Consider the following 27341-nt stretch of genomic DNA (forward strand, 5'->3'; position numbering starts at 1 on the left):
TTGTTTTATTTGTTGCCCAGCTCTGGGCTGATCACTGCTTCTTCCTTCAGAAGCTATATAGGCCTTGTCTTGGACTAGGTTTGTGAAGCTACAGTGATGTACAAACCCCTGCTGTTTCCTAGAAACTTCCAGTTCCTTTTGGGTAGTCCAGCTTGTACAGGAGATCTTGCAAAGCTTGGCCTAAGATGGGATACAGTAGCTCTCTGTCCCATGCTTCCTCTATGAGTAAGGACAAGGCTTTTTAAGCTATTTGTATGCCACCTGTATCTTAATTTCCCACTTCCTATTGTTTCTAGCCCTCCCAGGATAATTGATTTTTTCCTGAAAGTCAGTAGAGCAACAATGTTCTGCCATGTGAACTCAGTTGTTCGTCAGGTGGCTGTCTCTGTTGTTTTCTCTCCACCATGGCAGGTTATGTCATGCAAGGGTTCTACTTCATTACAGACAGCGCACAGTTTGACTCTGATGGCTGGTTTGGTTTTCTTTTTTGGGTTATGTTTAAGATAAACTCTGTCAGGGAGCAGAGCTGGCTTAGAGGACATACACAGTGATGTAGGCACAGCAGATAATCTTTGTGCTAGGTTTCCTTTCATAAAGGGTTGCTAAGTAGTGCCTACAGGTGGTTGATAGAGCTGAATAGTGAGCAGAATATAATTGCTTCTGCTATGATCTGGGATGTGTTTCCAGCAAGTCACGACACCTGGTAACATGTGTGTAACATCTATTAACCTTGTAATTATGTAAGTGGTGCTCTAATAGTGCCTGGTTGCCAGTCAAGTCTGGAAACATCAACTGTGGCTCCCCATGGCCGCTGCTGAAATGCTGAGCCTGGTCACTGAGTTCACTGCTTCTTGCTGTCAGTCCTTGCCAGGGGTTCCACTCCTTCTCACAGCTCAAAGCCTGCCATTGTTGTTAGTTTTCTCCTGCCGTGTGGCTGTTGGAATGCTGATGCTTTGCTGAGCAGGTGCTGCTGTGTGGTATTTCTCCCCTTACAGCCTGCAGTGAAGAGCTATGAGGCTGAAGGGATCAACATTCCTGCAGAGCTCTGAGTCACCTGGCATGGCACTGGATTTCAGGAAGGTGGAAGAACTGGAGCGAGAGTTGAGGCCTGCTGAACAAAGAATATTCAAGAATTCTTGTTTTGTGTGTGCTGTTGGGATCTGGTGGGCTGCAGAAAGGGGAGTCCCTGTGCTGCTGGCTGTGGAAGGAACATACCAGCTACAGGGTGCTCAGCCAGGCAGGGGACAGATGGAAAGGGATGTTCTGCACTGGCTGGACCAAGCCACCAGCAGAAAGATGGAGCTCTGAGCTTTTAACAAACCATGACCTCATGGTTCAGCCTTCTTCTCCAAGGTCTCCTCTGAGCACAGGAGTAAGGTCTCAGGCAAGAGTACCCAGCTGCTGGAATCTTGATCCTCATCTGGGAAGGTTTCCCTGGAGAAATGCAGACAACAGCATCCTGCCTTGTGGGAAGCCCTGGAGAAGAGAAGGCTTGGCCAGGGGGAGGTGGGGAGCACACCAGAGGACCTTGGGATGGGGTTTGAGGACAGGCTGACTTCCAGGTCCAGCTCTGGGGCAGCCTGGTAAATGGTTTTCACTGTGCTGGGAGGGACAGGTGTTCAGTGAGCAGGGCGGGGTGGATGTTCTGTGCCAAACTCTCACTTGTCTCCTTTCTCCTAAGGGCATTCTTCATTCACTAAACTTGTTACTAAGGCAGCTTTGGTGGAAGTAATCAGTTTCCTGAAAGTGGAGGCCTTTCCTGGCTGAGCACCCAGTGTGGGGCTTGGGTGAACTGCTGTTTGGAAGAGCATAGTGGGAAAAGTGGGGAATTTTGCCGTGTGCTCCGTTACCAGAGACTGCAGACAAAAATGCAGATCAACAAACACCAAAAAGCAGAGAACCACTTTCAATTGCCTGCATTTAGATGCTCCTAGTGAGCAGAGCAAAGCTTTGAATGGAGATCACAGCTGGCTTCCAGTCTGTCTATCTTCCTCCTTCCTGGCTCTAAACAAGACTTGAGGCGCATAGCTCCAGAATAAGCAGTGGGAGCCAGTTTAGGGTGGGCACCATCTTTGCCCTCCACTATCTCTAGTGCCCCAATCAGCAGGGACATGAGCCCGGGCAGCACCCCTGTGGCATGGCTGTCAGAAAAAATAACAAGCTGGCAAGTCCCGACTCCTTATTTATATTTTGGTGACGGTTTTTATCATGTTTCCTGCAGACACAGACGGAGAGGAACGGGTGGTTCTGCTGTTGGCGTGCCTTTCTGATAAAAGCCAATGACTTTTCACACACTCTTAAGTTGCTGTTGGGTCTAAGTATATCCCCTTTTGCTTTTTCATGTCACTGCTTCTCCTGTGCCTGCTGGAAGACACAGGTGTCTTCTCTGCAAAGGATTTTTAAGAAGCTGCTTAGCCTGTTTACTTTTCATCTTTATAACCCTTATTCTGTTTTGTTTTTTTTTAAATTCTTCCTCTGCCCCATAAACCTCCTGTTGACCATTCCCAAGTAGAGAAAATTTACAGGAATCTGTTTTATGTTAATTGAAATTGCTTCTTGCTGTGCATGGAAACAAAAAAGGCACACTACAACTGCAACACAATGTAAGCATAAACAGGAAAACAAACCAAAAAAAGCTTCATTCTGGATACACAGTCCCTTAAGAATGCAAAACCTTCTCAGACTGGAAGGTCTGTGAGTCAAATATCAATTGATGTGATGTACTAGAAAAGGAAATGTTTAACTTTTTTATTTATGTCCAGTAAATCTCAATGAAGCCTTCAGGGAAAAAAACAGCTCCGGAGGATTCAAAGGAAAACAGCTCAGAGGGCTTCCGGCTGTGTATGCACCACTTTAAATTTAAGAGCTTCATGGGAATGTTGATAGTTTATTCTCAGCAGTGTCACTGGAATGAGTCTGTAATTTGGAAACCTTTGCACAACTTTCAGTTTTAAAATAAAAGAGAATTCTGGCCTAGATTTTAAAAAGTGGCTATGGAAGGGTCCCTCAAACCAACAGAAACAGTGTCTAGAAAAGCAAGTCCCTTTAGGCTGTCTCCTATTGGAATCCAAATAGAATGTGTGATTTATGTTAACTTATGTTGGGAAGTCATCATGTGATTTGGGCAACCAAAAATTGGTGAATTATCCATTAGCTGTAATATATTTATACTGAGTAATTGAACACAATGAGTAGAGTCATCAAAATTGATGTGTTTTCATGGTTTCTTTGTTGAGAAGTCCTTGGAGTGGCATTTTTAATTTTTTTAACCCCTTCCAGCAGGATGTCAGCAGATCAGAGCCAGACAATTATCTCCTGCAGTTGGTCGGACAGTGATCAAGGAATTTCTTTGGTCTGGAAGTTGGAAGGGGTCCTTGTCTCTTCTGCACTGGGACCCGGCCAGGCAGGACAGCACTTTTCCTCTCTGCAACTTTAATTAGGGCAAAGGAAGAACGAACTGTCACTATGAGCTGTTCCAACCAACTCCCTTCTTCTATCAACTGCCAACCATGATTTTATGTTTAATTATTTGCATTACATCATTAGTCCTGTGCTAGGTGTTGTACATGGCTAATGATGCAAAGCCTACCCCAGGTTTGAACACTGTAAAGGCTTCCCTGTAGGGCGGATGTGCAAAAGTGTTTGAAGTGCTCAAGGAGGAGAAGCTGGCAAAGCCTCCCCTACCTTCTCCCCTTGGAATAGTAAGATATTTAACATGTTAATTTAGCTTACTTATTAAAATGGAATAGTCATCTGCAGAATTAAAGCCTGCACAGGTTAGAAACTCCTTTATGCTTTCTGTGCTGTGTGTCTAAGCAGGACATTTCTGAGAGAGACCCTGTCAGAGGTCCACTGGGCTATTCCCACTGGTACAAGCCCAGGCTGGGCACTGGGGCAATTGTTCAGAAACCTTGGTCAAAGCAGAATCCATCAAACTCTTGGCTCTGCAGAGCATATAAGTCAGAGTATCTATTCTGAAGGTGCCTGGTTAACAAGATCTCTCCCCTCCCAGAGCCTGCGGTCAGGGCTGGCTACTTGTCACTGTACCAGTGTTATTTCCACGTCCTCACAGCCTGTGTGTGCACATGTATTTCCACTTGCTTTTTTTATCATGTTCTCCTTTCTGAGCTTCCCTTTAGGTTGTTGATAAACTGTATTGCTTAATGTGGGCGAGGGTGTTGATTTTGGAGGGTCTGGCAGGGTTCCCTGAAGAGGAGCTATCACAGTGTGGTCTCATGGTCTATCAGCTGGGCAGTGGAATTTGCAGGGTCCCTCCCAGCAAGAGTATGCCTGCCAGCTGCTGTGGTGGAGGTGAAACTGGGAAAGGATGTTCTGTGCACTGGTAGTAAATTTCTGAGCAAAATGAGTTAGCAAAGGGGATGGGCAGTGCTGGTGGCAGAGGAGTCAGCCTGACTTGCAGAACCCCTGTGCTACACTCACCAAGTCTGGTCTGAAAGAGTGGAGAGGGAAATAATTTCTTCTCTGGCCCGTGTTGGTGCCTCTGTCCCCCTGCTCTCATGCAGGGCTGTGTGTGTAGTGTTTGGGAAGCAGAGCAGGGCAAGGCAGCAGGTACCCAAATGCTTTGTTCTTTTTCAGTCCTGTGGCCAGAGTTGAGGCCAGTTGTCTGTCAAACCTGCCTTAACCTGGTGGAAGTGAGGTCAGGGACTGGAACTGGAATGTATCCTGTTATTCTATGGCTAGCTCTACACCGGGAAACCCAGGAGCTGATGCTGCTGGTAGGAGATACCCTTTACCCCTCTCTGGAGTGGTTGTGTCTGTCTACACTGAAAATGCTCTGCCTCCGGAAGAGGAAATGCGGGCTCTGCTTCTTTGAGATGCTGCAGGGTGGCCAAACATCCTCAGCAGATAGAGATCATGTAATTCAGGTGGACCACTAAACTTTTAGGCAGCAATTAGGACTTACACAGTAACTCTGAGTCAGCTAATACATCTGGGTGTTGCCTTGGCATACTTCCGATGGCAAATCCTTCCTGTGTAGGCTTGATGTTCTTACAGTCTCTGTTGGCCTCTCAAATGCTCCACTTGGAAACTTGATCAAAAACCTGTGGTGATGCCAAAGGGAGATGTCCCATTAAATTCCTCAATCTTCCTTTGGTCCTCTAAACCTGCAGATGATCCCAGGCAATTTCTTTGATGCCTTCTTCCCTAGTGGATGAAGTAATTACGACTTCTGTGCAGCAGGCTAATAGCTCTGAAGGCTTTAGTCAGGCTGATTAACAACCACTGTGTTTTAATAAAAAATGTTCTGGTAAATCTTTCTGAATTGCAGCCCTAATTACTCTGCAGCCTGATGTGCAGCAATTGCAAAGCTAATAGGATCACCTGAATCCAGTTAATGAATCCTCTGTTATGGCTTGCTGTGACTCACAAGATGTGCAGTGTTTCTTCTGGTCTCCCCTGCCCTGTTCCATTTCCTGGTGAATATTTATGCTCTGAAGGTAAGGGGGTGTGCACCTAGACTCTGAATGAATTAACTTAAATATATGTGCATCCTTCTTCTCATTATTTCAAGAGACTTGTAAGGATCAAGAGCCTGGGCTTTTTGTCTTGGTCTCAAGGTGAGTTCACTCCAGAAGTCACCATTAGCTGCTCTTGCCTGATAGTTCTTTTCAGGCTTACAGGTTTTGATGAGAAATCTGTTCAACCCTGTTATCTGCTTTCCCAGCAGTACTCTGCATCTATTTTAGAGAGCAGAGTTAGGAGAAACACTCTTCCTCCTTTTTGCTAGCATTTAAAGGTGGTTTGTCCTGCATCAGAAAAGGAAAAAAACCCCAAAACATTAAATTGAAAGTAATTTGTTGTGTTGGAATTTTTTCTTTAGGATTCAACCCTTTGTATGTAAACATATTTACACTCCCTGGCAGCCTCCACTCCCCTTTCAAAAGGAGCACTACATATTAACCCCAAATCCAAGATTTTTCATCTTTTACAAGGCTGTAACTGGTGATTTAGTTTTGGAAATCTTTGGAGTGGGACTCTTGTCAAGAAACACAGACCTACCAGTGCTTTTGGTTTTAAGGTGCCTTTTGCTTTTACAGGTGATTTAAGGCTACAGGTGATTTAGGGCTTGTTGGCAGACTTGTGTTAAAGGTTTGGCCTCAGTCACAGATAAACAAGGATTGTTTGAAAGTGGCCTTTCAAGACTTCCCTCCTTGCTTACTTCTTGTTCTAAATGTAATGTGCTTCTTACATAGATTTATAGGTTTAACTCCTTGTTTAGGCACACTATAAAATGTGCCTCTAACCATGTACCTTGTAACTACCATAATAGCAAGGAAGCCTGTCTGACGAATTTAGTGGCAGGAAGCAAAGTCAACATCTAAAGGATGTAATAAAGAGATTCAGGTGGGTAGGACACAGCAACATACCAGAGGAAAGATTTGACACCAGTTACATTTCTGGTCCCATAGCTCCAGTGCTGTTCTTTATTGGGCATAATCCAATTAACCATTTGTCTAAACTCTCATGGTGCTGTGTAAAAGTCCAGGTGTGAGGCCTGGGACTGGCTGTCCCCCAGCTGTGGAGGTGTTCCTGTAGAGGGGAGGATGCATGGAGCAAATCTTTCTCTTTTCTGCTGCTCTCATCACAGATGATTTCATACATGGGTTAAGCTGAAAAACTCCAGCTCAATATGGGGGTGTTAACAGAGGATATTGGACTGGGGATTTTCAGAGGCTTCATTAAATTTCTGTCTAGGACCTTGAAGCCCTTGGGTAAGAGGGGAAAATGCTAGATGATTCAAGTTTTTGCAGTAGAGAGAGATGAATAAAGTTACAATGGGACTGTACAAATATTTATTGCATGCTGGCAACAGATTTCAGGTCAGCCTTTTACAGCTGGGAGCAGAGAATGACAATATATTTTTCTTTTAAGCAGAGTTTAGAGAAAAGAAAAAGGCCTGGATGATATTTAGAAGGAGGAACAAATCTGAGCCTGGCAAAATCTGCTTGTACATGATAAGACGAGGAGGGCAAGAGAGCAGAGGTGGTGCTGGAGGGTTTGTATTACTTTCTTGAGCATGAGAAGTGCAGTAGCAGACCTGTAACTACTCCTGCCTGGCTGGGACTTGGAAAAAATCTGTTGTGAATGATGGGCTGAATGTGGGGGGAAAGGAGTGCAGTTTATCTTAGATTGTTAAATATTATAGTGTCAGACTTCTACTTGGTGGGCTCTCTCCTAAATGTTCAGAGGCTTTGGATGCTCCTTTAGTTTCTGGTGTTCACAAGCATTTATCCTCTGTGCTCTGTGCTTGGCTCGGTAACTGGGGTGGCATTAGGAATCCAGGAGCTGTAGCATGGTTAGATAGCAGTTTTGATTGCCTGTGGTGATTTTCTTGTTGCCGTTTTTGTTTGGTTTTCCTCTTTATGGAAGAAATGGGTAATGTGCATTTAAAGTTAGCTTGACTCTGAGCTGCTGGATATTTTGGCAGTGACATTAGCTTGGGGAGAGGGGGAATGCTCCACTCCTTGCCACCCAGAGGTCAGAGAGGCTTTCTCATGGTGGGTCAGAGGAAGTCACTTCTCACTTCCTCCTCAGACAGAGCAGAGGTCTGCTGTCTCGCTTACATTTCCCTTAGTCCTGCTGATAAATATTTGCAATTTTGATGTTTTGGAAGCTGAGTGCCAGAAGATCAAAACTCACACTTGCTGACTTTTGTGGAGAGTAAGGACTGGCTGCTTCCCACATGTCATCTGTGGGATTGCTTCACACGGCTGCTCTGTGCTTGGACAGAGCCTCGCCCTTCCTTGGGAGCTCTCCAGACAGGAGTTGGGCAGGAAGCAGCATGGCTGTGTGTTGGGCAGAAGCAGGACCTGGGAACAGGAGGGATGGAGTTCATTCCTGGCTTCAGGGTGAGGAGCAGACATGACAGAACGTGGAGAGCAGCATGTGCTGGGTGCTGCTGGTCAGCAGCAGACTCCGGCCTCCTGTCACATTCCAATGGCTGACCAGACCCTGCCTAACCCACGCTGCCAGAGCTGAGCCTCTCCCAGTTGATTCCAGCTCACAGCAAGGCTGGAGAGGGAGCTGTCACAGTGGAGCTCCAAACTCCATTCTCTGAACTGAATGTGGGAGTTTTTGGCATGTCCTTGAGTGGGACAAAGATTTAAAATCCCTACCCTAACCTATGGGGAAACATTCAGGAGGCTTTCATCTCTGGAAAATGCACTGGGTTCTCTGGATGAAAGAGCTATTATTTACCTATCAACAACATAATCCCCCTCCCTCCTACAGACTGCAGGCAAGCTCCCGGGGCAAACGACAGTGTAATTAAGAACAAATATTTACTATGAAGGACTAGCTGAGGCCTGGCTGGGCAGGCAGCCATGAGCCTTGTCTGAACTTGCCTTCTGTTTGCTCCCCTTTGAAAGCAAGAAGTCAAAGTCTTTTGTCAGAGGAGTGTTTGTGAGGCACAAGATGGTGGGTTGGGCCTCTGAAGCAGCCAGGAGCTATCAGGCTGTTTGTTCCAAGCCTAGGAAATCCCCCACAACAGGAGTTCCTTGCATGAAGAGGCACCTTGCTTTGCTGTTATGGATGGCTCTTAGGTACATCTGCAAGTAAGGATTGGTGTGTGCACTGCACCTGGTGCCATGCCACAAGCAAGTCTGTGGAAATACTTGCCTGCTCTAAAATCCCAAATTAATTCCGTGTTCCTTTGCATCTACTTTCCCTTCTGATTTCTGTTGCAACTCAAGGTTTTGCTTCCCAGGACTCAAGCCCTGGTGTACAGATGCAAGCTTGACTGCTGGAGAAAGCATGAACTTGCAAAATTGCTGGGACTGTTTCATAGCTCAGACTTGTAGTGTACTCACCTGCCTTCTGCCACTCTGATCAACAGCAAGAAGGGGTGACAGGGTTCTTGCTCATCTCCTGGCAAGGCTGGGCAAGCTGAAATTTAATAAATAAGTCAATTGTGAGTAATAGAAACAATTGCAAGGATGTGGTGTGTGGCTCAACCAGCTATCACTGCTGTGGTAATGCAACAAGGCATGTGATTAGACTGGGAAATCGCTGTGGCAATACCAAGATTTACAAAATGAGTCCCACAGAAGGAGTAGTCATGGGAGACACAGACACTCAGAGCTTGCAAAAGGATGTAGCAGTGTCTGAACAAGGCCAGCACGCTCTTCCACTGTGCTAAGGAAGCCATGGAAGTAACTGGAGAGATGCCCTGCACCATGCTGGTGTATGTGCTTTAAAACAATTACAACTTGTCAGAGTTTTTGAGGAATATGTTACCAGCTGGGCTGATTTAAAAGATTGTTTTTGGTTAATTCCTCTGTTGGAAGGATGGTCATGTATTATCATCAGTGTAACACCTGAAACCAGGGTTCACAGAGGCCTGTGCTCCTGGGCTGAGCCTAACATGCCTGGAACTCTGATCTTTGAGAACTGCTTTATATGTTAGATATCTGGTTTGGGTATTTTAAATAAAATCCTTTGCTCCCAGAAGAAAAGTTTAATTGAGGCTTTGCTCTGAATGACACATCTCCTTTTGTTTGGGAGCTTGAGTGCAACACAATGGAGAAGGCAGAGGTTATCCAGTACACAGGGGCTGGGAGACCTGGGGAGAGGAAAGGCTCTCAGCCATGGGCTAGGAAGCCACAGAAGAGCAAAGAAATGAGCTAGAGTGGCTCTTGCCCCTTAAGAGGGCAAGAACAGCTTCAGCAGTGCCATTTGCTGTGGCTTTATCAGTGCCCACCTCCTGCTTTGGCCCTTGGTGTGTGTGGGGAGGATGTGGCTGTGCAGCCACTGCAGCTCAAGTGTGGTGACCAGTCTGTTAATGCTGGCAAGCCCCAACTGAACTCAGAGCTTGAGTGGAACAAAACTTGCTTCCTGTTTTTCCCATTAAACCATCCTAGCTTATGAGTATATGCGTTTTTTTGGCTTCACTGTCCAAAAGAAACACCAAAAGAGCTGTTGGGTCTCTGGTTTGGCTTCTACAAAGGTGTCCATTCTGGTATGTCTCGTGCATATGGGCTGTAGGAGGAGAGCCCTGCTTTTGTCATCGTTGCCAGTGAGCCAGACATCTACAGTCCCTCTGCCAAGAATATTCTGCTGTTCAAGAATTTGGCTTGATTTTTAAAGGGAAGTTGATTTTTAAAGTTTCCTGGAGTATGTTCTGTGCTTTCTGAAAGAGAAGTAGGCAATGAAGTTCTAGTCAGAGAATATATGTGTTTGTTCTTTCGGGGAATGATTCCTGCCTTGTGTGGATTTCCACTGTTGCCGTTCTTTCATGGTCACATTTGCTTATTGGCAGGTTGAGGGATGCATGTCTTTGGAATACTGTGCCCTGAAAAGGTGAATGTTTGCAAGAATGCCTTGGATGAGACCTCATTCCCTTGGCTAGTAGAGGATACTGAAGCCAGATAGGCTGCTAGACAGGGTTTGCATCCAGATATCTACATCATCCTAGTGCAGCAAAGTATTAATCAGGGCTAGGGAGACTATCTTTTAAAATTGTGTTTGGAGTTTTGTATCAAGGAAAAGTCTGTGCCTGGGACTATGCATACACGGGAGAATGTCCTCATTTCCCTAACATGTTTAATAGGGGGTTGCTGAAATACTTCCTACTTCTGCTCTTCCTCAGTTGTTTAGAGAGAAGTTTAATAATTATAATTTGAAAAGGACCTAAGGAAAGAACTCAAGACATTCTTTTCTGTCTGACATTACAAAGAGACTTTCACACCTTATCTCCAGGCAATGCCAGCTGTGTTGTGTCTTTTGTGATAATTATCAAACAAATAGAGTAGGTATTTCCCATCACTGCAGGTATCCAGGGGACATTGAGGTGAAGCACCCAAAGGCACCTGAGACACTCAGGATCACCAGAGAGGCAAGTGGGAGCTGCAGGTTGCTGAGGCCTGCACATTCCTACACTGAGCTGGTGAGGAAGAGTTAAGTCACTTCTGTCTAAGCTGAGGCTGGAAGGAGAGGTTGATTGACTGAACATTGGAAATCCTCTCTTCATGCCAGGTGTAACAAGGATCATCTGGTAAAAATGAGTGTCTGCCTGAGACAGATCTGCCTTAGACATGCATTAGCACGAATGGAGTTTGCTGTCTGCTGGAGGAGCCAGGTCCCCAGTTGAGCAAAGCCTAACGGAAATTGGATCCAATCCAGAATGTCTGGATGGCATATGATATTTACTGAAATATGGCATTGCTTGTGTAAGCAGCACACCCTTCTCCCTCACTCTGGAAACCATCTGGGCTTCATGTGTGAGTGGCTGAAAACCAGTGCAGGAGAGCATCTGACGCTGTGTGGCTCCTGTGATGTGTTTCCCACTCTGGCCCTCCTGCCTGGGTGTCCTTGCATTTCCAAGCATGGGAGTCTCAACCATGCCCAAATGTCCTCTTCACTCACTGAGGGTTTTCTTCCTGTGCTCTGCAGTGGTTGTAAACAGAGTTGTTTGAGGAGTTTGCATGGGGCTGTACTGACAGGGTAAGAGGCAAATTCTCTTGCCTCAGCCAGGGTGCAATAGTTTTGCTGGCCACATCTTTCATTCCTAGCTGGGTCCACAGACAGTAACTTTATTGACTCTACTGAGTTTTATACAAGCTGGACTCAAAGCTCCTGGGAACAAGAAAGGATTATTTGGCATGTCTGTGTTTCTTTCAAATGCAGCTGAGCACCCTTAGCAGAGACTTGGGACTGGGCAGAGTCTCCTGTCCTTGACGTAGCAAGTCTAAGAAATGATTTGTCCAATTGCTGTGTTGAAAGGGCAGGAGGGGACAGAGGAGTACAAAAAATAATGCAAGTTTGGCTGTCCTTTTCTTTAACTTTTGGGAGGGGGTTTTGTTAAAGGTAGGACTTCTGGGGTGGGGCTAGGGTTTCCTCTGCTGTTTTCAAGGCTTTCCTTGTAGCTTCCTCTCTGTCTGTGTATGCACACTCTGTGGGTTTTGTTTCTTAGAGGGAGCATCATATGACAGCCCCAGCATCTCTGATCTTTCTGGCAGACTGATCCCTCTTCCTTCCTGAACTTGATAAACAGTCCAAGAAACTGAGCCTGTGTGTAAGCGCAAGTACGTCTTTCAGAGACCACAGCTTGTTTCTCCATTCTTGGTGTGGTTTTTCTATCCTTCCGTCAGAGTTTCTGGTGCTTCTCTGCTTTGCTTTCCCATCTCCCCTCCTACTGTGGTTTACCTGCTGCTGCCTGACTTGAAAATGTGTGTGATATGTGAACAATCTGTTTCTGAGAACTCTGACTTGTGCTCCCTGGCCTCCTACCCTGATGGCACAAGGCTTCTGAGGTGGTGGTCAGGGTTTCAGGCCCTCTTGGCAAGACCTTGCAGGGCTTTCTGAACTTATCCTGCTCATGCAGTGCTGGAAGTGTCCTCCTGCCAAGTGGGTTGCTGTGGCTTGCAGGTTATCCAGATGGCCAGTGCAGGCAGATGCTATTGGAAGAGGGAAGCCTTTGTGTGTCTGTGCAAAACACTGTGGCACAGCAGAGCTCTGGTTCAGAGCAGGACTCTGATGTGGTAGCACAATGTGAATTGTTCCCAGATTCCAGCTGTCTTTGGCCTAATGTGGCTAAAATACAGAGAGCCACTGAAGCAACTTCCTTTGCTTCCAACCCCAGCAGCTTGTGCTTTTGTGGCTAAAGGAGCTCTCTCCAGCTATGTTACTGCTGCTGGAAAGTGGAAATGCCCTGTGTGCAGATACCCATCAAGGCCCAGGAGGGTCTGGAGGTCTGACCTTTGTACCTATACCCAGAGAAGGTCTTGTGGGCTGAGATTTACCAGAGGGCCTTAGAGCTGTGCAATCCCTTGGGCTGAGGAGTGCATTTTCCTTAGTTCCTGAAGTAGTGTACATTTGAACCTCATTCTCCTCTCTAGGTCATTATCAGTCTGAGTTGCCAGACCCAGACTGGACTAGCCTTGTACTATCTTCATCTCCTCTAACTGAGTATGCCCCTTTCCTTGAGTGTAGCTGATGCTTGAGAAGTGTTGTGTGCTCGTCTCCATCCTCCAGGGTAGGAGGAAAGTTCCCGCTTCTGTATTCTCTTCCTGACTCTTGGAGCCTTGGAGACATTCAGCAGCTTGGTTCAGCAGCAGCATTAAAACAGGTCACTTCACTATGGAGGTACCTTTTCTGTTCCCTCCCTTCCTTTTTCCTGCTTTGGCAGATTGCCTGGCCTGATTGACTGCATTTTGATTCATCTCTGCTATTTAATCTCCTCCCTGGAGAAAGATGGGCAGGAGAGATGCTGTTGCTGCCCTGAGGTAGGAACCAAGAGCTGCGGAGTGTTATTTCATTCAGTCCAAAAAAGCCCTCTAACAGCACAGAGAACATGTTGTGCTGCACTGAAAGGAGGCTTTGAGGGATCATGTAATCTGCCCTCGCTTGGCCTTGTGCTGTCTCTTGCTATAGGGCTGGAATCAAAATACCATCTCAGATACTGCAGCCCAATTGATTGGAGCTGTTTCAACCAATTCCATCTCTGTGTTCTGGAGGAAGACCTTTCTTTCCTCCTGCCCCATCCTGGTCAGATAACATCCAGGAAACTCAGTGTCCAGATGAGAGGTTCATCTTTTGCAGGGAGGTGACCCTGTGAAGGAGACAAACAGCTTTCTAGCTCTAGCGAGTGGGGATGGGAGGGCTAAGGATGTTGGGGTAGAAGAGTGATAGGAGGGAGCAGATGAAATTATGTCCTCCATTTCTTTCAGCCAGCAGGGTTGTCAGGGTCCAAGGGTTGGAATACAGATGAGCAGCTGTGAGGCAGAGCCTGGAAAGAGCTTTTTTTGTTTGTGCTGAATAATACTTGGTGCATTAGCTGCCTGTGTCTAGCTGTATGCTGTCCTACAGGAATGAGAGCTGTGCCCTGTTGTCTTTTCTCATCCTGTTTCCCTGTAACTTTCTATTGGGATGATGCCTCCTTAGTCTGAGCTGCCTCTGGGGCCCCTCTCAAGGGATACTGACTGATGATGTGCACTGAGCTTTAAGGCAGTGGGGTTTGGCCTCTTCTCTCATCTATAGAAAAGTGGTCTTTCTAGTTTGCCATGTCAAAGAGGGATGAGGGTATCAAAAATTACTCAGCCAGCCTTGAGTGAAATAATAGGGCTCAGAGCTCTGATGTTGGTTGAGTACTCCTCTGTGTTGCCTGTGTCCCGTGGCAGGAAGGGAATGGGATGAGAGCTCCCAGTGAATGTGCTAATATCTCCTGGGCTGTATCTCTCCAAAGTCACTCTGTTGCAATTGCATGCATATGGGTGGTCCCTCTACCTAGCTGAGCTCTTGGAAGCCCACCAGGAGAAAGACCTCATATGACTATGAAATACAGAAGCTTTATACAGACACCTCCAATGCTATGCTTTAGCAGAACACAGCCTCCTGGGGCAGGTCTCTGCAGGGAGCCAAGTCCTACATCCAGCTTAATTTCTCCTGACCACTGCTGTCCTACACCAGCTCACATATCAAAGGCCTGTTGAGAGAAGGATCCTGTGATATTTTTTTTCTCTGTGTTTTTTTTTTTGTTTTTTTTTTTTTTTCCCTGCAGTTGGGAGTGCCTGGTCTCTTCAGGGAATGATGGAAGGAGGTAGTGCACTCAGCTTTGGCTGTAGCTGTGCTCCCTCCTGATGCCCTGTACAATCTTCAGTGCCCCAGTGTTTGGAGGAAGTTTACTGCAGCTTTATTTACATGCCATGGGTGGGGATATAATAAAAGGAAGTGAGGAAGCCCACACTAACAGCAATGGCTATTGTTTGTCACCAGCAATGCTGTGAGTCTGGCCTCACTAAAAAGCAAATATTGAATGGCCTGCTGCCATTCCATCTTGGGCTCTGGCTCTATGCTCTTGTCTGGAGAGAGGAGCAGAATCAGGCCCATTTGCTCACTGCAGATCCTGCTGCACAAGGCAGTGAGAACGTTGTGAGGCTGTTCCCCAGGAATTAGCATTGAATGAGGCACGTATTTAACCACTGAAGGTCGGGCTCCCCAAGAGTTCTCAGAGTAAGACCCCCTCCTCTTTCCAGATGCTGGAATGTCTCCGAAGAGTTCTCACTCTGGATTGACTTTTTTTATTTAACTGCTTGGCCTCTGCCCAAGGAAGTCTGTGTGGCTTTATGGGAACAGAGTCTTAGTTGAGCAGTGAGTGTTGTGCACATTTGAACATGTGTACCCAGTGGATCATTCAGCTGAGGATGGAATTGCACTGTTGACAAATCTTTGTGCATATGCATTGACTGCACTTATCTGTAAAGTTATAATCTCTACTTGGTTAAAGCTTCTGGTATTCTACATCTGCTTGTTATTCTCTGTGCTCTGTGAGACTCTGCTCAGCCACCTCCTGCCCTGCTGCATGCTTGTCTTTATTCTCTTGTGCCTCCCACCCAGCTGGAAAGTGGCTGTGCCACTGGGCCTTGCTACCCAGCTGTGCTTTTGGGAAAGAAGTGATTTCCTTGGGGTGTCTGAGGCAGGTGGAGCAGCAGGGCTGAGGACCCAGACTCTCTCCTTGGCATCCAGAAAGGATCACGATTGTTCTGTGGCTCCTTGAAAGGAGGTATATGCAGTGTCTGCAGGCAGATACACTAATCTGACTTCCAGGAGAACAATTTTGTTATTCCTATTTCTTCTAAATTGGTGGGAGGAAGACAGGATGAGGAGAGAGGAAGAACTTGGAGAATTAAAAGTTGATATGAGACTAGTAAAGGCCTGTTATAAATGCAGGGCAACACTTCAGGGTGTTTCAGTCACACAGGGAAGGGAGCATGTAAAAATAGTCTGGGTTCAATTGATGGGTTGTGAATGGCCCCTGCTCTGAGAAAGGTGGTGTAAGTTCAATGTTTGATATTCTGGAAAAGCATCCTTGTGGTGTAGGATTTATCAAAGTTTCAGGTCATTTTCCAGTCCTACCCTGAACTACTGTGTGACCTCCTGGAAACTCTCTGTTACCTGTGTGTGCTTCAGGTCTCTCCTTGACCGGATCTGTTCTCTCCATGGCAGTAGCCTCTCTTGCTCTTAAGGCTTTCTGCCTGAGCAGAGCTCTGGTTTTGAGCTGGTAAAAACTCACAGCCTTTGTGCTTAAAAGCTAAAGCCTCCAAAGGGTCTGAGCTTAATTTCATGTGTTACAGGGAGGTAAATCTGGGAGGGAAGGGGAAGACATTAGGGAAAGTTTTGGCTGTAAAATGGAGCAGCATGCCATTTTTTTATTCAGGACTTTTGTGGGCCAAGCAAAGCCTCGAGTGCTGCTAGTGCTTCTCTCTGTCAGCTTCTTCCACTGGAAACTCCAGTTCCTTTCTCTTGTCTACCTTGGACAAATAACTGCTGTCCCAAGACCTGCAGGAATGCCAGATGGAAAGTGTTTTCTTTTCAGACTGGCTGGGCACACAGGGCTCATTTACAGCTTGCTGGCTTATGGTAGTTGTTCAGAGAGCTGACTGGGCACTGCCTCCTCACATGAGCAGAGGGAAGCCAGGCTCCAGAACATAAAAGAAGTAAAGGAGAAGGGATTTGTGTGGCAGATGAAGGCAGCTGACGTGCCAGTGCTGGCAGTGCAAAGGTGCTCAGTGGATCCTAAGCTGCAGAAAGACAGACTGCTCACCCTCCTAACTATGCTGGTTTTGTCCTGACCTCTCCAAACAGTCATTACACACCCCTACTTCAGAGCAGCCATCAGAAGGAAATACCTCAGGGAGGGAAATTTACCTTGCCATGAGTACAAAATAAATTAGTGGCATGGTTTGACATGTGACCAGAACATGTAATTTCTCCATCTGTGCTTGGGCACTGCTACGTGCCACTAATTTTCGAGGGACAGACATTAAAGTGAAAACCAACTCTGTTCTTGCATCCTATCCAGCTTCAATCTTCTCTTCTTCATACAACCTCTTACAGTGCTTTTAGAAGGAATGGGGAACTGGTAGTGGTAGGAATGCCAACAGGAGAAAAAGCAGGGTGAGAAAACACACTGGTAAACAGGAGGAGTAATATGGAGGTTTCCAGGAGGTCACCTGTGTGCTCAAGCCTCTCACTGGGGCACCAGCAGCCTTTGAGAGAACTTTGGTAGGACCGGGGAAACAAAGTGCAGAGTTGTCCTAACATACGACCCTTGTGAAAGTGGCAGAAAAAGAACTTGTCTATAGCCAAGCTGTTTTTAAGTGACACAGCTTTTAGGTAAGTGTTTCTGGAAACATGACAGGTTTTCCTCTTGCTCTATGGGATCCCTTCACTTGATGATATAATTCAGGTATGTGCTAACTGGCATCATGGTCAGTATCACAGTCAGCTGGGCTCCCTGCAGGACCTTCAAAGGGATAGAGAGGTGCCTTTGGACATGAAAGAGCTGACTTTGCAACAACACCTGAGCTTTTGCTCAGCAGGCCCCTCTCATCTGAGTATGGGAGGTGTATGCATGTGCTGTGGTGGTAATTGAAGCCAGATGGGTGCTCAGACTTGGTTGTCCTCCACCTGCCCTGCCATCATATGCTGGGGTGTTGGCTTGGGCAAGTCTCTGTGAATTGGTGAGTTTAACACAGGCTCAGACATGGGGAGGTGAAAGAGCTCACCCATTTCTGCCTCTTCCCAGGGCCCTGCTCTGACAGGCAGTGCCGTGCTGTCCACGTTCTGGAGTCCTGGGGCTGCTCCAAGGCCTCCAGCCTTGCAGAGGAGAAGATGGTTTTGTTTAGCTTGCTTATATGAAGAAAATAAGTCTGTCAAACTAGGGATCTGGAAAGGAGGGGGGAGCAGGAAGTCTTCCTGTTGGCATTTATTAGAAGGGAAATGAATGGTTTATGTTCAGGGGGCCCTGCTGGATGTGCAGTGCTCGGGGACAGTGGTCTGGTGAAAGCCTCCTGACTTCTTGAGTCTGTGGTTAGAATGTGATCTGGAATGAGCAAGAAAGGGCTAAATATAGAAGCTGCTGGCTCCCATCCTGCAATGGCGGCTCTGCCCTCCCTGCAGTCCTGGAGGCTGCAAGCTCTGCCTATTGTTCCGGTCACATTCTTGTGTCCCGCGATGGGGCCTCTGTGATGGAATAAAATTAAGAGAAGCAGATGGTAAAACAATAACCCAAGGAACGGGCCTTGAGCTTTGCTGGAAGCTTCCAAAAACCCATAAATCCCCAAATGCATTTGTGCTGGATTAGGGAACTGAAGCAAAGCAAAGGCCAAGTACTTCCCTTCCTATATCCATGTGCTCTTATTGCCTGGAGACAGTTATCTAAGGGGGCTCTACTGTGCAATAAATTATTGTAGTGGCAACTCTGTTTTCTCAGAATTTTAATTATGGCAACTTTCCTGTCTGCCCTTTCTCTGCATTCTCAGACCATTTTGTCTTGCAGGCCACCTTTTCATCCTTCTCCTGTACTACTGAGCTGGCTGCAAACAAAACATAGTGGGAGCTTTGCCAGGCAATGGTGTGGTTCCCCTGAGGTGCTGTTAAAGTGCTTTAGAGAAAGGAATTGGTGACTAGGAGACTCTTGGAAGAAGAAACTGTTGAGCACTGGGCAGGGAATATGACCTGCCTGAAACATCATGTTGGATAATCATGAAGGTGTTAAAGTGATTTCAAGTCCTAAGACAGCTACAATTTCTTTCTGTTTGTATTTGAAGTGCAGAATGTTATCTATAGTATCCCTTCCTTAAGTGTGTGCCCATGCAAAACCCTCTGTGAGCAGCAGGCAGGCAGCATGATTCCAAAGGTGAATGAAAGAAGTTTGGTACTTTCTGCAGAACTTTGCTTTACCTTGCAAAAAGCAAACAACTTGTTTACTCACCTACCTGTCTGTGAAATTGCTTTGCTCACACTCAGCCAAAAACAACAACTTCTTTCCCTGACAGCCTATTTGCTGCTGGCTCCTTGAGATGGAGCAGGTCCCCAGAGGATTACACCAATGTTGCAATTGGCCCAGGGGAAGAAGGAGGCTCTGCTTTGGGGAGCAGGGGACAGGATTCAGAGTGAAGTGAAATGAAGTATTAGTTTGAACCAACCATCTTGTGAAACCTCGTCTTTTGGATCTGAGGCAGGAAGAGCTGCACAGGCTGAATCTATGTTACAGCATGGGAGCTAAGTTATTTAAAGCCAGGAGTAATCTTCATCCTTGTTAAAATTCCACTTCTCTCCTACTAATCCTTTCCCCAAGCATATATTCCTTCAGTCACCTTCCTCCCTGGTATGTTTACTCTTTCCAACCACTGTCCATGTTAAACAGCTGTTGCTGCTCTGAATGGACAGATGCAAGTAAAGGAATGGTGAAACTTTTCATGAGCTGGAGTGGATTGGTCCAAAGCTATTGAAACCAAAATCCAGGCTCACATTCTGTTTAATGGCCTTTGAATTAGGCTTGGTTTAATTTGCAGGACACAGGTTTTCTGTGTGGCTGGTCACTGGTCTGGTATTTTGAAGAGAGATGTGTACCCTGGGATTGTAATTATATAGTTTGTTAACTTTATTGTTCCTTTCATTTGAGGGGGAGAATTTTTTTCATTGAAATTATGGAGTGTTTATGCCTTCTGTTCTTTTTGTGCATAAACCACATAGGAACCTCAAAGTTCCTGGTAAAAAGTGAACTTGAACATTGATACAAACCACTGTGTTGTGCAAAGGAAAGTGCATTGCTTCCTTTGACCAGGTGCTGTGTGGCAAATTTGTTTCATGTCGCATGGGTCCTGCTGTGCTGCAGCACTGTGGTGCAGCTGATGTGTTCTTGTCTCTGCTTCTACAGCTGGGGATAAGGAGCACACCTGACAAAATGTATTTCAAAAGTAAGGAGAGTCAAATGCAACGGGTTCCTGCTCCAGTTGATATGTTTACTTGGAGAACTGTCCTCAGAAAGAATGCTGAGGACAGGGAACTGCTCCTGCCAGCCCAGCGGTGCTACAGGAAATTAATGTTTCTGTTTTGTTACCCACCTCGGTTTTAATTAGGGAAAGCCCTGCTTCCTGCTGAACAAGGGACCAATGGAGGTGGATTTCATGAGGGACATGAAATATGTTCTCCTTTCTTTGAGCTTGGAGCCACTGACAGCCTTTTCATGCCATTTGAATGGGATGTGGGAGGAAGCAAGGGAGGAGGAAAAAGACTCCAGGCTGATTTTCTCTTTTAGAGTCTGACTCCCATTCCTGTTGTCCCGAGGGAGAGTGGTTTAAACCACCAGTCAATGACCTTTTCTCAAATGCAAAGCAAATATTTTCTCAGCAGACAAGCCATTGTGAAAGCAATGTAAAGAAGAGGGCAGGGAGGTGGCAGGTTATCTGTGGATAGGTTGGGTGCCAGCGTGGATGACACCAGGAAAGCCAGCACAGAGACCTCCTGACCACTTAGGGAGGGAACTGTCCAGGCTGCACAGAGTGGGAAGAGTAGAGTGTGGCTCACACAGTGAGGAACAACGAAGGAAAGGCAGGGTCTTCAGTAGGAGTGGAGTCATCTAGCTCAGAGGTGAAGGAAGGAGAGAATTCTCCAGTTTGCCTTGTCTCACTTCCAAGGCACCAGCCTAAAGCCTTTTGTATGTGTGTAGGTTAGAGTCCTGTTGGTCAAATGCAGTTACTTGTAAGAGATAAAACCTCTAAAACCCCAGACCAGCACCTAGCAGGGTATAAGCAGTTGAATCCTCAATTAGTCTGCACATGCAATTAAGCTGCATGTGGAAGCAAAATGTTTGGGCTTGAATGAAGTACCAAATTCCATTTGGGTGGGATGGTGTTCAGTAATGCCTCACTGCAGTGTTTTGTTTTGGAAAAAAGATGGAATAATTTAATGCTTTCCTAACATTGAAGCTATTCTGTAATTTGCAATTTGAAAGTGCAGCTTGGGGGAGCTGATTGCATTTCTCAGTGCCTGATCCTGAAAGTGAACTGATTGATTTAATGAGCCAAACTGAGTGTGAACAGAACTACCTTCACATTCAGAGCCCTACAGACCTCTTGGCCCTCAGGAACACAGCAGTTGGAGGGAGCTGAGAGGTCTTATTGCTTTTATGGACAGGGGCTCTTGGCTAAGTGTAACTGGGAGTGATTGCTTTGTATTGTATGGTCTGTACTACAGGAAGAAGGAACATTTTCTTGTGTGATTTTTTGAAAGCATTTAAACTTGCTCTAGCTCAGCCTCTGAATGCACACCCCATTTTTGATATCACACCGGTATCAAGTCCTCTTCCATGCAGTTTTGAAGTAGATTCTCTAAGGATGCTTTTGCCCTAGGTATGGGTAGTTTGGTTTGCTTTGCAACTGCACACTGTCTCAGAACCAGTTTATCTTGAAGCAGGAAGAAATCTCGCTGCAGTCCCTCGAGGCTTCATTGTGCTTGTGCCTGTACAATCACAGCCTTTAGCTGGAGGCGTTCACTTTTTGGAAAGAGTAGTCAAAGGAGTGACCTGCCCCAGGGTGTGGAGGTGCTTGCAGAGGCAGCCTGAGAGTAGACGGCAGCTCTGCAGTGACTGGAGCCAAAGGCTCAGCCATCAGCAGCCTCCTCCCTGCTTCCTCAGGAGCCCAAGCCTCACCTAGCACTCGTGTTGTTGACACCTCTGCAATTCCTACTTACAGCCTGCAAATGACCAGGTTTGTGGGTCCTTTAGCAGTCATTGGCTCCTGCAATGGAGAACAGACAGAAAAGGATTGATGTTTGGCTTGTTCTATTTATAACTCTAAGCACCTACCCAGGTACAGTTTGAGAGACAGGTTCTCCACCTTCCTGTTATTGAACCACACTTGTAAATCTCGAGAATCCTTTTTCTTTACTATTTTTGTTGGCAAGTGAGTAATGCCTAATGTTTCCTTCAATAACAATATGTATTTTTAAAAAATAATGGCTACTGTCCACTCCATTCTGCACCTTCCCATATAGCAAACTAATCTCTCATATGTTTGGCTGGAAAAGGAGCTGTGCATGAGACAGACACAGGGCACTGGCAAATCCAGCCCATGATGTATGTTAGCAACATGAATAGCTTACCCCTTTCTCTTGCTCCCTGTCTTTTCTGACAAGAGTAATGGAAAGTTAAAAGAATTCGTTAACATATGATAGATATTTAAAGAAACACTTCTTCCTGTAAAGTGTGTGCACAGTTACCGACATCGTAAGGAGAGCATTTTGTCTGGCTCCTGAATGATGGGAACTCATAACGCAGTAAATTACACCAATATAGAAGTTAATGTACTTGGCTTTAACATGGATATTTTACTGTTATTATCACGATCAAAAGTGACATACATCACTGTGACATGTACCCAGAATGGAAAAAAAAACCCACCCTGGTGTAGTTGTGTCTAATAACCCCAATTATAGAGCTTTTTCTAATACCTTTTTTATAACAGTTTTGCAGCTCTGTATTATCTGCTATTAATGTGAATTCTCTTCTATCTATAAATTTCTCAGGATTGCCTCTTCCCCTTCACTTTCCGTAATCACCATTTATTATCCACATGCTTCCCATAAAACAAGACTGTAGGTGACAGAGAGAGATTGATGCTGACCTAGATACAGGCTAACCCCCAGCTTTTTTCTTTCCTCCCCCTCAGCAATAATGTGCTCATTACAGTGTTGAGGAGGCTTTGTTAAAAGGTTTAGCTTCTCCTAGCTGTGGGTGCTAAAAATAGTGTCATTAAATGAAACTTTTCGTGATCAGCACAGGAGCTCCTGGAGAGGAGGTGCTGAGGTGGACTCAAGATGTAAATAAACAAGAGGAAACTCCATCCCACTGCCCTGTAAGCTTCAGGACTAACTCAGACTTGCAAGGCAACACACCAGCAAATCTTTGTCTCCATTTCTGAGCAAAAGAAGGCTTCTCCATCCCCACTGCCTGGAGTAACTGTGTAATTGATGATGATTTTGTTCACATAGCTTTGGAGGTTTGTTTTAATGTTCTCACACTAAGTCTTTTCCCTGGGCAGCCAAATGCTTTGGAGACCTTACAAGGCTGCAGCACTTGGAAGTGCTCCTGGGGCTCTAGTACAGAAAATCAATTTTCTCTTGGAGGGGACAGGTATGGGGTGGTCCCTGGTTCACTGAAACCAAGGGATTTAGGATAATCTGTGCCTGGCTGCAGGCTGCTCTGCTGTGGCTCTTATCAAACAGCTTTGTGATACTCCATGCATTTCCCTGGAGTCTTCTGGAGCTTCCCAGCCCAAGTAGCTAATTTCTGCCTGCCCAGGCTTCAAGAAGTAAGTAGAATGCACCTGTCCCTTCTGTACCTCTCCCTGGGCCAAGGTCCCTGCCAAGCAGGATGCATGTGTGGCATCTGTGGGAACCTGGGGCAGTTGCACAGGTTGGGCATCATGAGGAATGCCCAAGGAGAAGGAAAAACCTACGTTGGTTGCCCAGAGTTGGGTAATTTTTTTCTGTTCCCCCTTTGCTAGGAATGCTTGGCCCTGTTTGCCAGCAGTGGTGAGGAGACAGTGGGTTTTTGTAGCTGCACCTTACTTGCCCTTTGGTTTCCTCTGCTAGGAGACTCCTCTGCATAGCAAAGGATGTCTCATTATCTCCAGTCCAAAAGGGAAATGCAGCTCATAGAGTAATTATCTCTGCCATCCTCACTGCCTTATTTCTCACCATGTTAGCACACTCATAATTAACCACAAAGCCTTTTCCTCCCCCCTCCCTCTTCCTAGTTCTTGTAGTTGTACAGCACTGAGCAACTGGGACATGCTTGAAATAAAGCTCCACCTGTTTCTACCTACTTGAGCTGAGTTTAACTGTTCTTTGTTAAAAACTGAAACCTCCTGTTCTGGGGGAAGATCTTTGCAAACCATACACATGAGACTCTCCAGGCAGCTGGCATGGAAAAAGCATGGTGCAGCTCTAGTTTTTCTACCAGACTTTCATGGAGTATGATTTGTGGTTCCTTCAGGGAATTTTTGTAGTTTACATGTGTTGGTTTCTTACTATGCTCACTTTGGCTTTATCATCATTTGTAATGAAAAAAAAAAATTGATAATGAAAAAACTGCTCCTGCTTTGGTGATGGGCTGCACTTTGGTTAGTGAGGGAAAATCCTTCACCAAATGCCATGTTAGTAGTGAACCATGGGTTTGATTGTCTCATTACTGCCCTGAATGTTTTTCATGTGACAAATATGTGAAAATTTTGAATAGTGGATATACACAGAAATGTAAGGGAAGCAGTAGCATTTCTGGAGGTCCCTTAGTGTCCACCAGTCTGAACACCCTTCAAAACTTGCTGCCGATTCAATTTAGCTGGGGCATTGCCAGGAAAGGCTTGTTTCCTCCACTGGTTTTTCTGCTCATAGCAGTGGTGGGAGGTGGGGAGCAGCAGTGATTATTAGTAATTATCCATCATCATTGTGTGCCTGGTCCTGGCACCTTGCCTTGGGGATTTCATATAACTTTGGCCATACAGGGGCGCAAAGCCAAGGACTCATGATGACCAGGGTGCAGGTACTTCTGCCAAGATGTGGCTCTGCAGAGCAGGAACCTCCTTCTCCCCAAGCAGCCAGGAAATCAGCATGTGAACAGAAGTCAGTGCTCACAGACAAGAATCATTAGGAGTAGGTGGGCTGGAGGCAGATGGGCTGCTCCTGTTCACCTGGGCACTGTCAGCCCTGCCCTTTGTGATCAGAGCTGCATAATCTTGCTGACCCTCAGACAGCAGCTCCTCTTGCTGTGCTGGAAAGGGCCTGCTCTGGCCTCCTGGCACAGACCACCATGGCACAAGGGCACCTGGCTGCCAGCTCTGTGTCTGGGCGAGGGAGGCTCTCCCCATGCAGCAGGACAGTGGGCAGAGAAGGGAAATGTCTGCAGGCTACGTGGCTACCTGGCCTTTCCAGGTGGCCACTTGGCCTGTGTGACAGCAGCAAAGAGTATGTCACTGCTGTGCTTCCTTTTTTGATATGGTCCCTCTGTGATCTGCCGTGTGGGCTTTGGAGCCCAAGAAGGAAGAGTGGTTGCTGTGCAGCCAGATGGTTTCATTTTTTTCAGGGAGATTAATTAGCTCACATTGACTGGCCCTGGCATCTGAGGAACAAGTACTTATGGCAACAAATGAACTGTCACTTGTCCCCTCCTGAGCCGCTGAAGGAGTTCAATAGATTTTTCCTTAGGCATTTGGTACCTAGATGTTTTGTGCTGACATATGTTACCTGTCTCTGTTCTTAAGGTGTCTGTTGAAGCCAGTGTGAGGGCATGTAGGTGTGTTAAGGGAGGATCGACCAGAGTTTGGGTATACTGTCATGGTCCCCTACATCTGTGAGGAACAGTTCTGCTGCCAACTTCATACTTCCACAGAGGAAGGATTTCTGAGCCTGCTGAGAGTTGCCTCTGAGAGATGTGTGGGATGGTAGCAGAGATGTGACTAGAGAGGAGCCCCTATGCTCATCTCCTGGGAGCCCCCACAGCTCTGCAGAAGCGTTCTCAGTCACTGCCAGTGAGTAATTCTTCAGAGTATGAATTTCCTGGATCAGACACCATACAGGTCATGCCTTGTTGGGCCCTTATGAATGGGAAATAGCATCTGCAAGGCTGTAAACTTGGATGTACTAAATGGATGTCCCTGAAAGTGAGAAATGGATTTAAAGACTATTCAAGCCATGAGTTGTTTGGGAGCCTGTATAATGGGCATGTTAGACGTGTTAAGGGAGGGCTGACGAGAGCTGGGTACAATTTGAGGAGCCACTGCCTTTATAAGGAACAGATCTGCTCACAGCTTCATGCTGCCAACTATTCTGCCATGGAGGAAAGACTCTTTGTCAGGAGCATTAAATTACGTGCTCTTGCCAAACTGGAGTTTTTATGGCAGTTGCTTTATTAGGAAGACAGATTAAATAATAATCTTGGAGCTTCAGAAATAAAAGGTTCAGTGACGCCACAGCTTCCCACATGTTTGTTCTGAAATCTGTGCCCAGTGCTGGAGCACACGGACCTGTCTGCTCAGGTCCTCACTCACAGGCAGTGAGGTTTAGCTCATTCCCTTTGTGCAAGTCTCCGCTTGTTTCCTGTACCCATTTGTGACCTTCCTGGGAGGGCTGGAAGCTCCAGGGTTTTCCCTTGAGGGATGATTGCTCATCCTTGAATAAGGTGTTTACTCTTGCCTGTAATTGCATGGGTTTGAGCAGCACCAAACCCTAACTGTGCTTCCTTCCCATCTCATTGCTTTAATGTAGAGACATGGGTGTGTGCTTTGCTTGGGGAGGTTCAAGTTGAGGCATGATAAGCCCCATCTCCAGGCACTTTCCCAATCTAGCAATCTAGTTTGTCAGGAGCAGGTTTTGCTTTTGCTTTTTGTTGTCCATTCATTGCAATCCCCAGGATACATCAGGGCCTCCCAACCTTCCTTTTCTGCCCTATCTCTCTTCTGGCTCACAGTACATTTGGAAACAATTTACTGGTTTTAAAATTGGAGGACAGACATCCTTTATTCCACTTTGAAAAATGGGGAGGTTTGGAGCAAAAGAAGAGAAAGGACTATGGTCCCATTCCAGTATTTGTTTTGCTTATTGGAAAACAAAACCATTTACCAAACTGCTTTCAGAAAGCAGCAATCCACAGGCTTGGTTTTCATTAAAAAGGCACTCACTGTTTTTCCCCTGAGTATTTAATGACATTTTTCAAGATTTTCTGTGCACAATAATTGTATTTTTTTATCAAATTTTGTTCTGACTTTGTGACCGCAATAAAGTTTAAGAAATTATAATTTATTATGGGTTAAAAAAATATTCTGTGAATTTGACTCCTTTCCTTGATTACTGGATCATACTGTGATTTTTCTCCCAGTTGCAAAACAGCATTGTAAATGCTGCTTTCAGACTCTGTGGGATGTTCCTCAAATGGCTTGGAGAGCTATTCTGTAATCCATTGCTCAGCTCTGCTGCTGAGACCCTGGGAGAGAAACTCTTTTGTCTCTTCCCCAGACTCCAGAAATGAAAGTGTTTGTTTCTGGTGTTTTAGTTTTACATTAGCAGTAAACGTTCTATTTTTTTTTTTTTTTTTTTTTTTTTTTTGGTGGGGGGGGTGTCTCTTCCTGTAACACTTTAAAACTGGAAAATAATGTGTTCTGGTGGTGATGCTAAAACTCCTCCTGCAAAGCCAACTCTACACTAACATTAGCAGACTCCAGAGGCTGTTTAGTGCTGCTTCAAGGATGGGGGTAGTGGGGAGAGAAGGTGCTTTCCCCCTGAAAGAGGATTCTCCTAAAAACTGTGCTTGCTTTGCAGGCAGGGAGCTGGCATTTGACACACCAGAGAAGATCTGGAGATGGGCTGGTGACCTGCAGAGGCACTCCACATCTGGTGCTGTAGCCCAGTCTCCAGCTCACTAAAAGTATGGGAGCAGAAGGCCAGGGCAGACTAGAGGTCCAAAGGGTCCTGTGATCCCCAAATACAGACCCAGGGAAGCTTCCACACGTCATTGTAGGTTGTGTCTGTTCCTATTGAGGGGA

General features: G+C 46.0%; 1 long non-coding RNA gene across 4 annotated transcripts in view; it reads right to left on the reverse strand.

Moving 5' to 3' along the window:
- LOC146766257 (uncharacterized) overlaps positions 1–27341 on the reverse strand; it is a 46260-nt gene continuing 18919 nt past the window's right edge. For all 4 annotated transcript variants that reach the window (XR_014958067.1, XR_014958068.1, XR_014958069.1 and 1 more), the window contains one exon: positions 1–27341. This exon is cut by the window's right edge and continues 6672 nt beyond it. This is a non-coding gene — a long non-coding RNA (uncharacterized LOC146766257).

This window comes from Lonchura striata, chromosome 12 (genome assembly GCF_050655825.1).
Source record: "Lonchura striata isolate lonStrDom1 chromosome 12, ASM5065582v1, whole genome shotgun sequence".
Taxonomy (NCBI): Eukaryota; Metazoa; Chordata; class Aves; order Passeriformes; family Estrildidae; genus Lonchura; species Lonchura striata.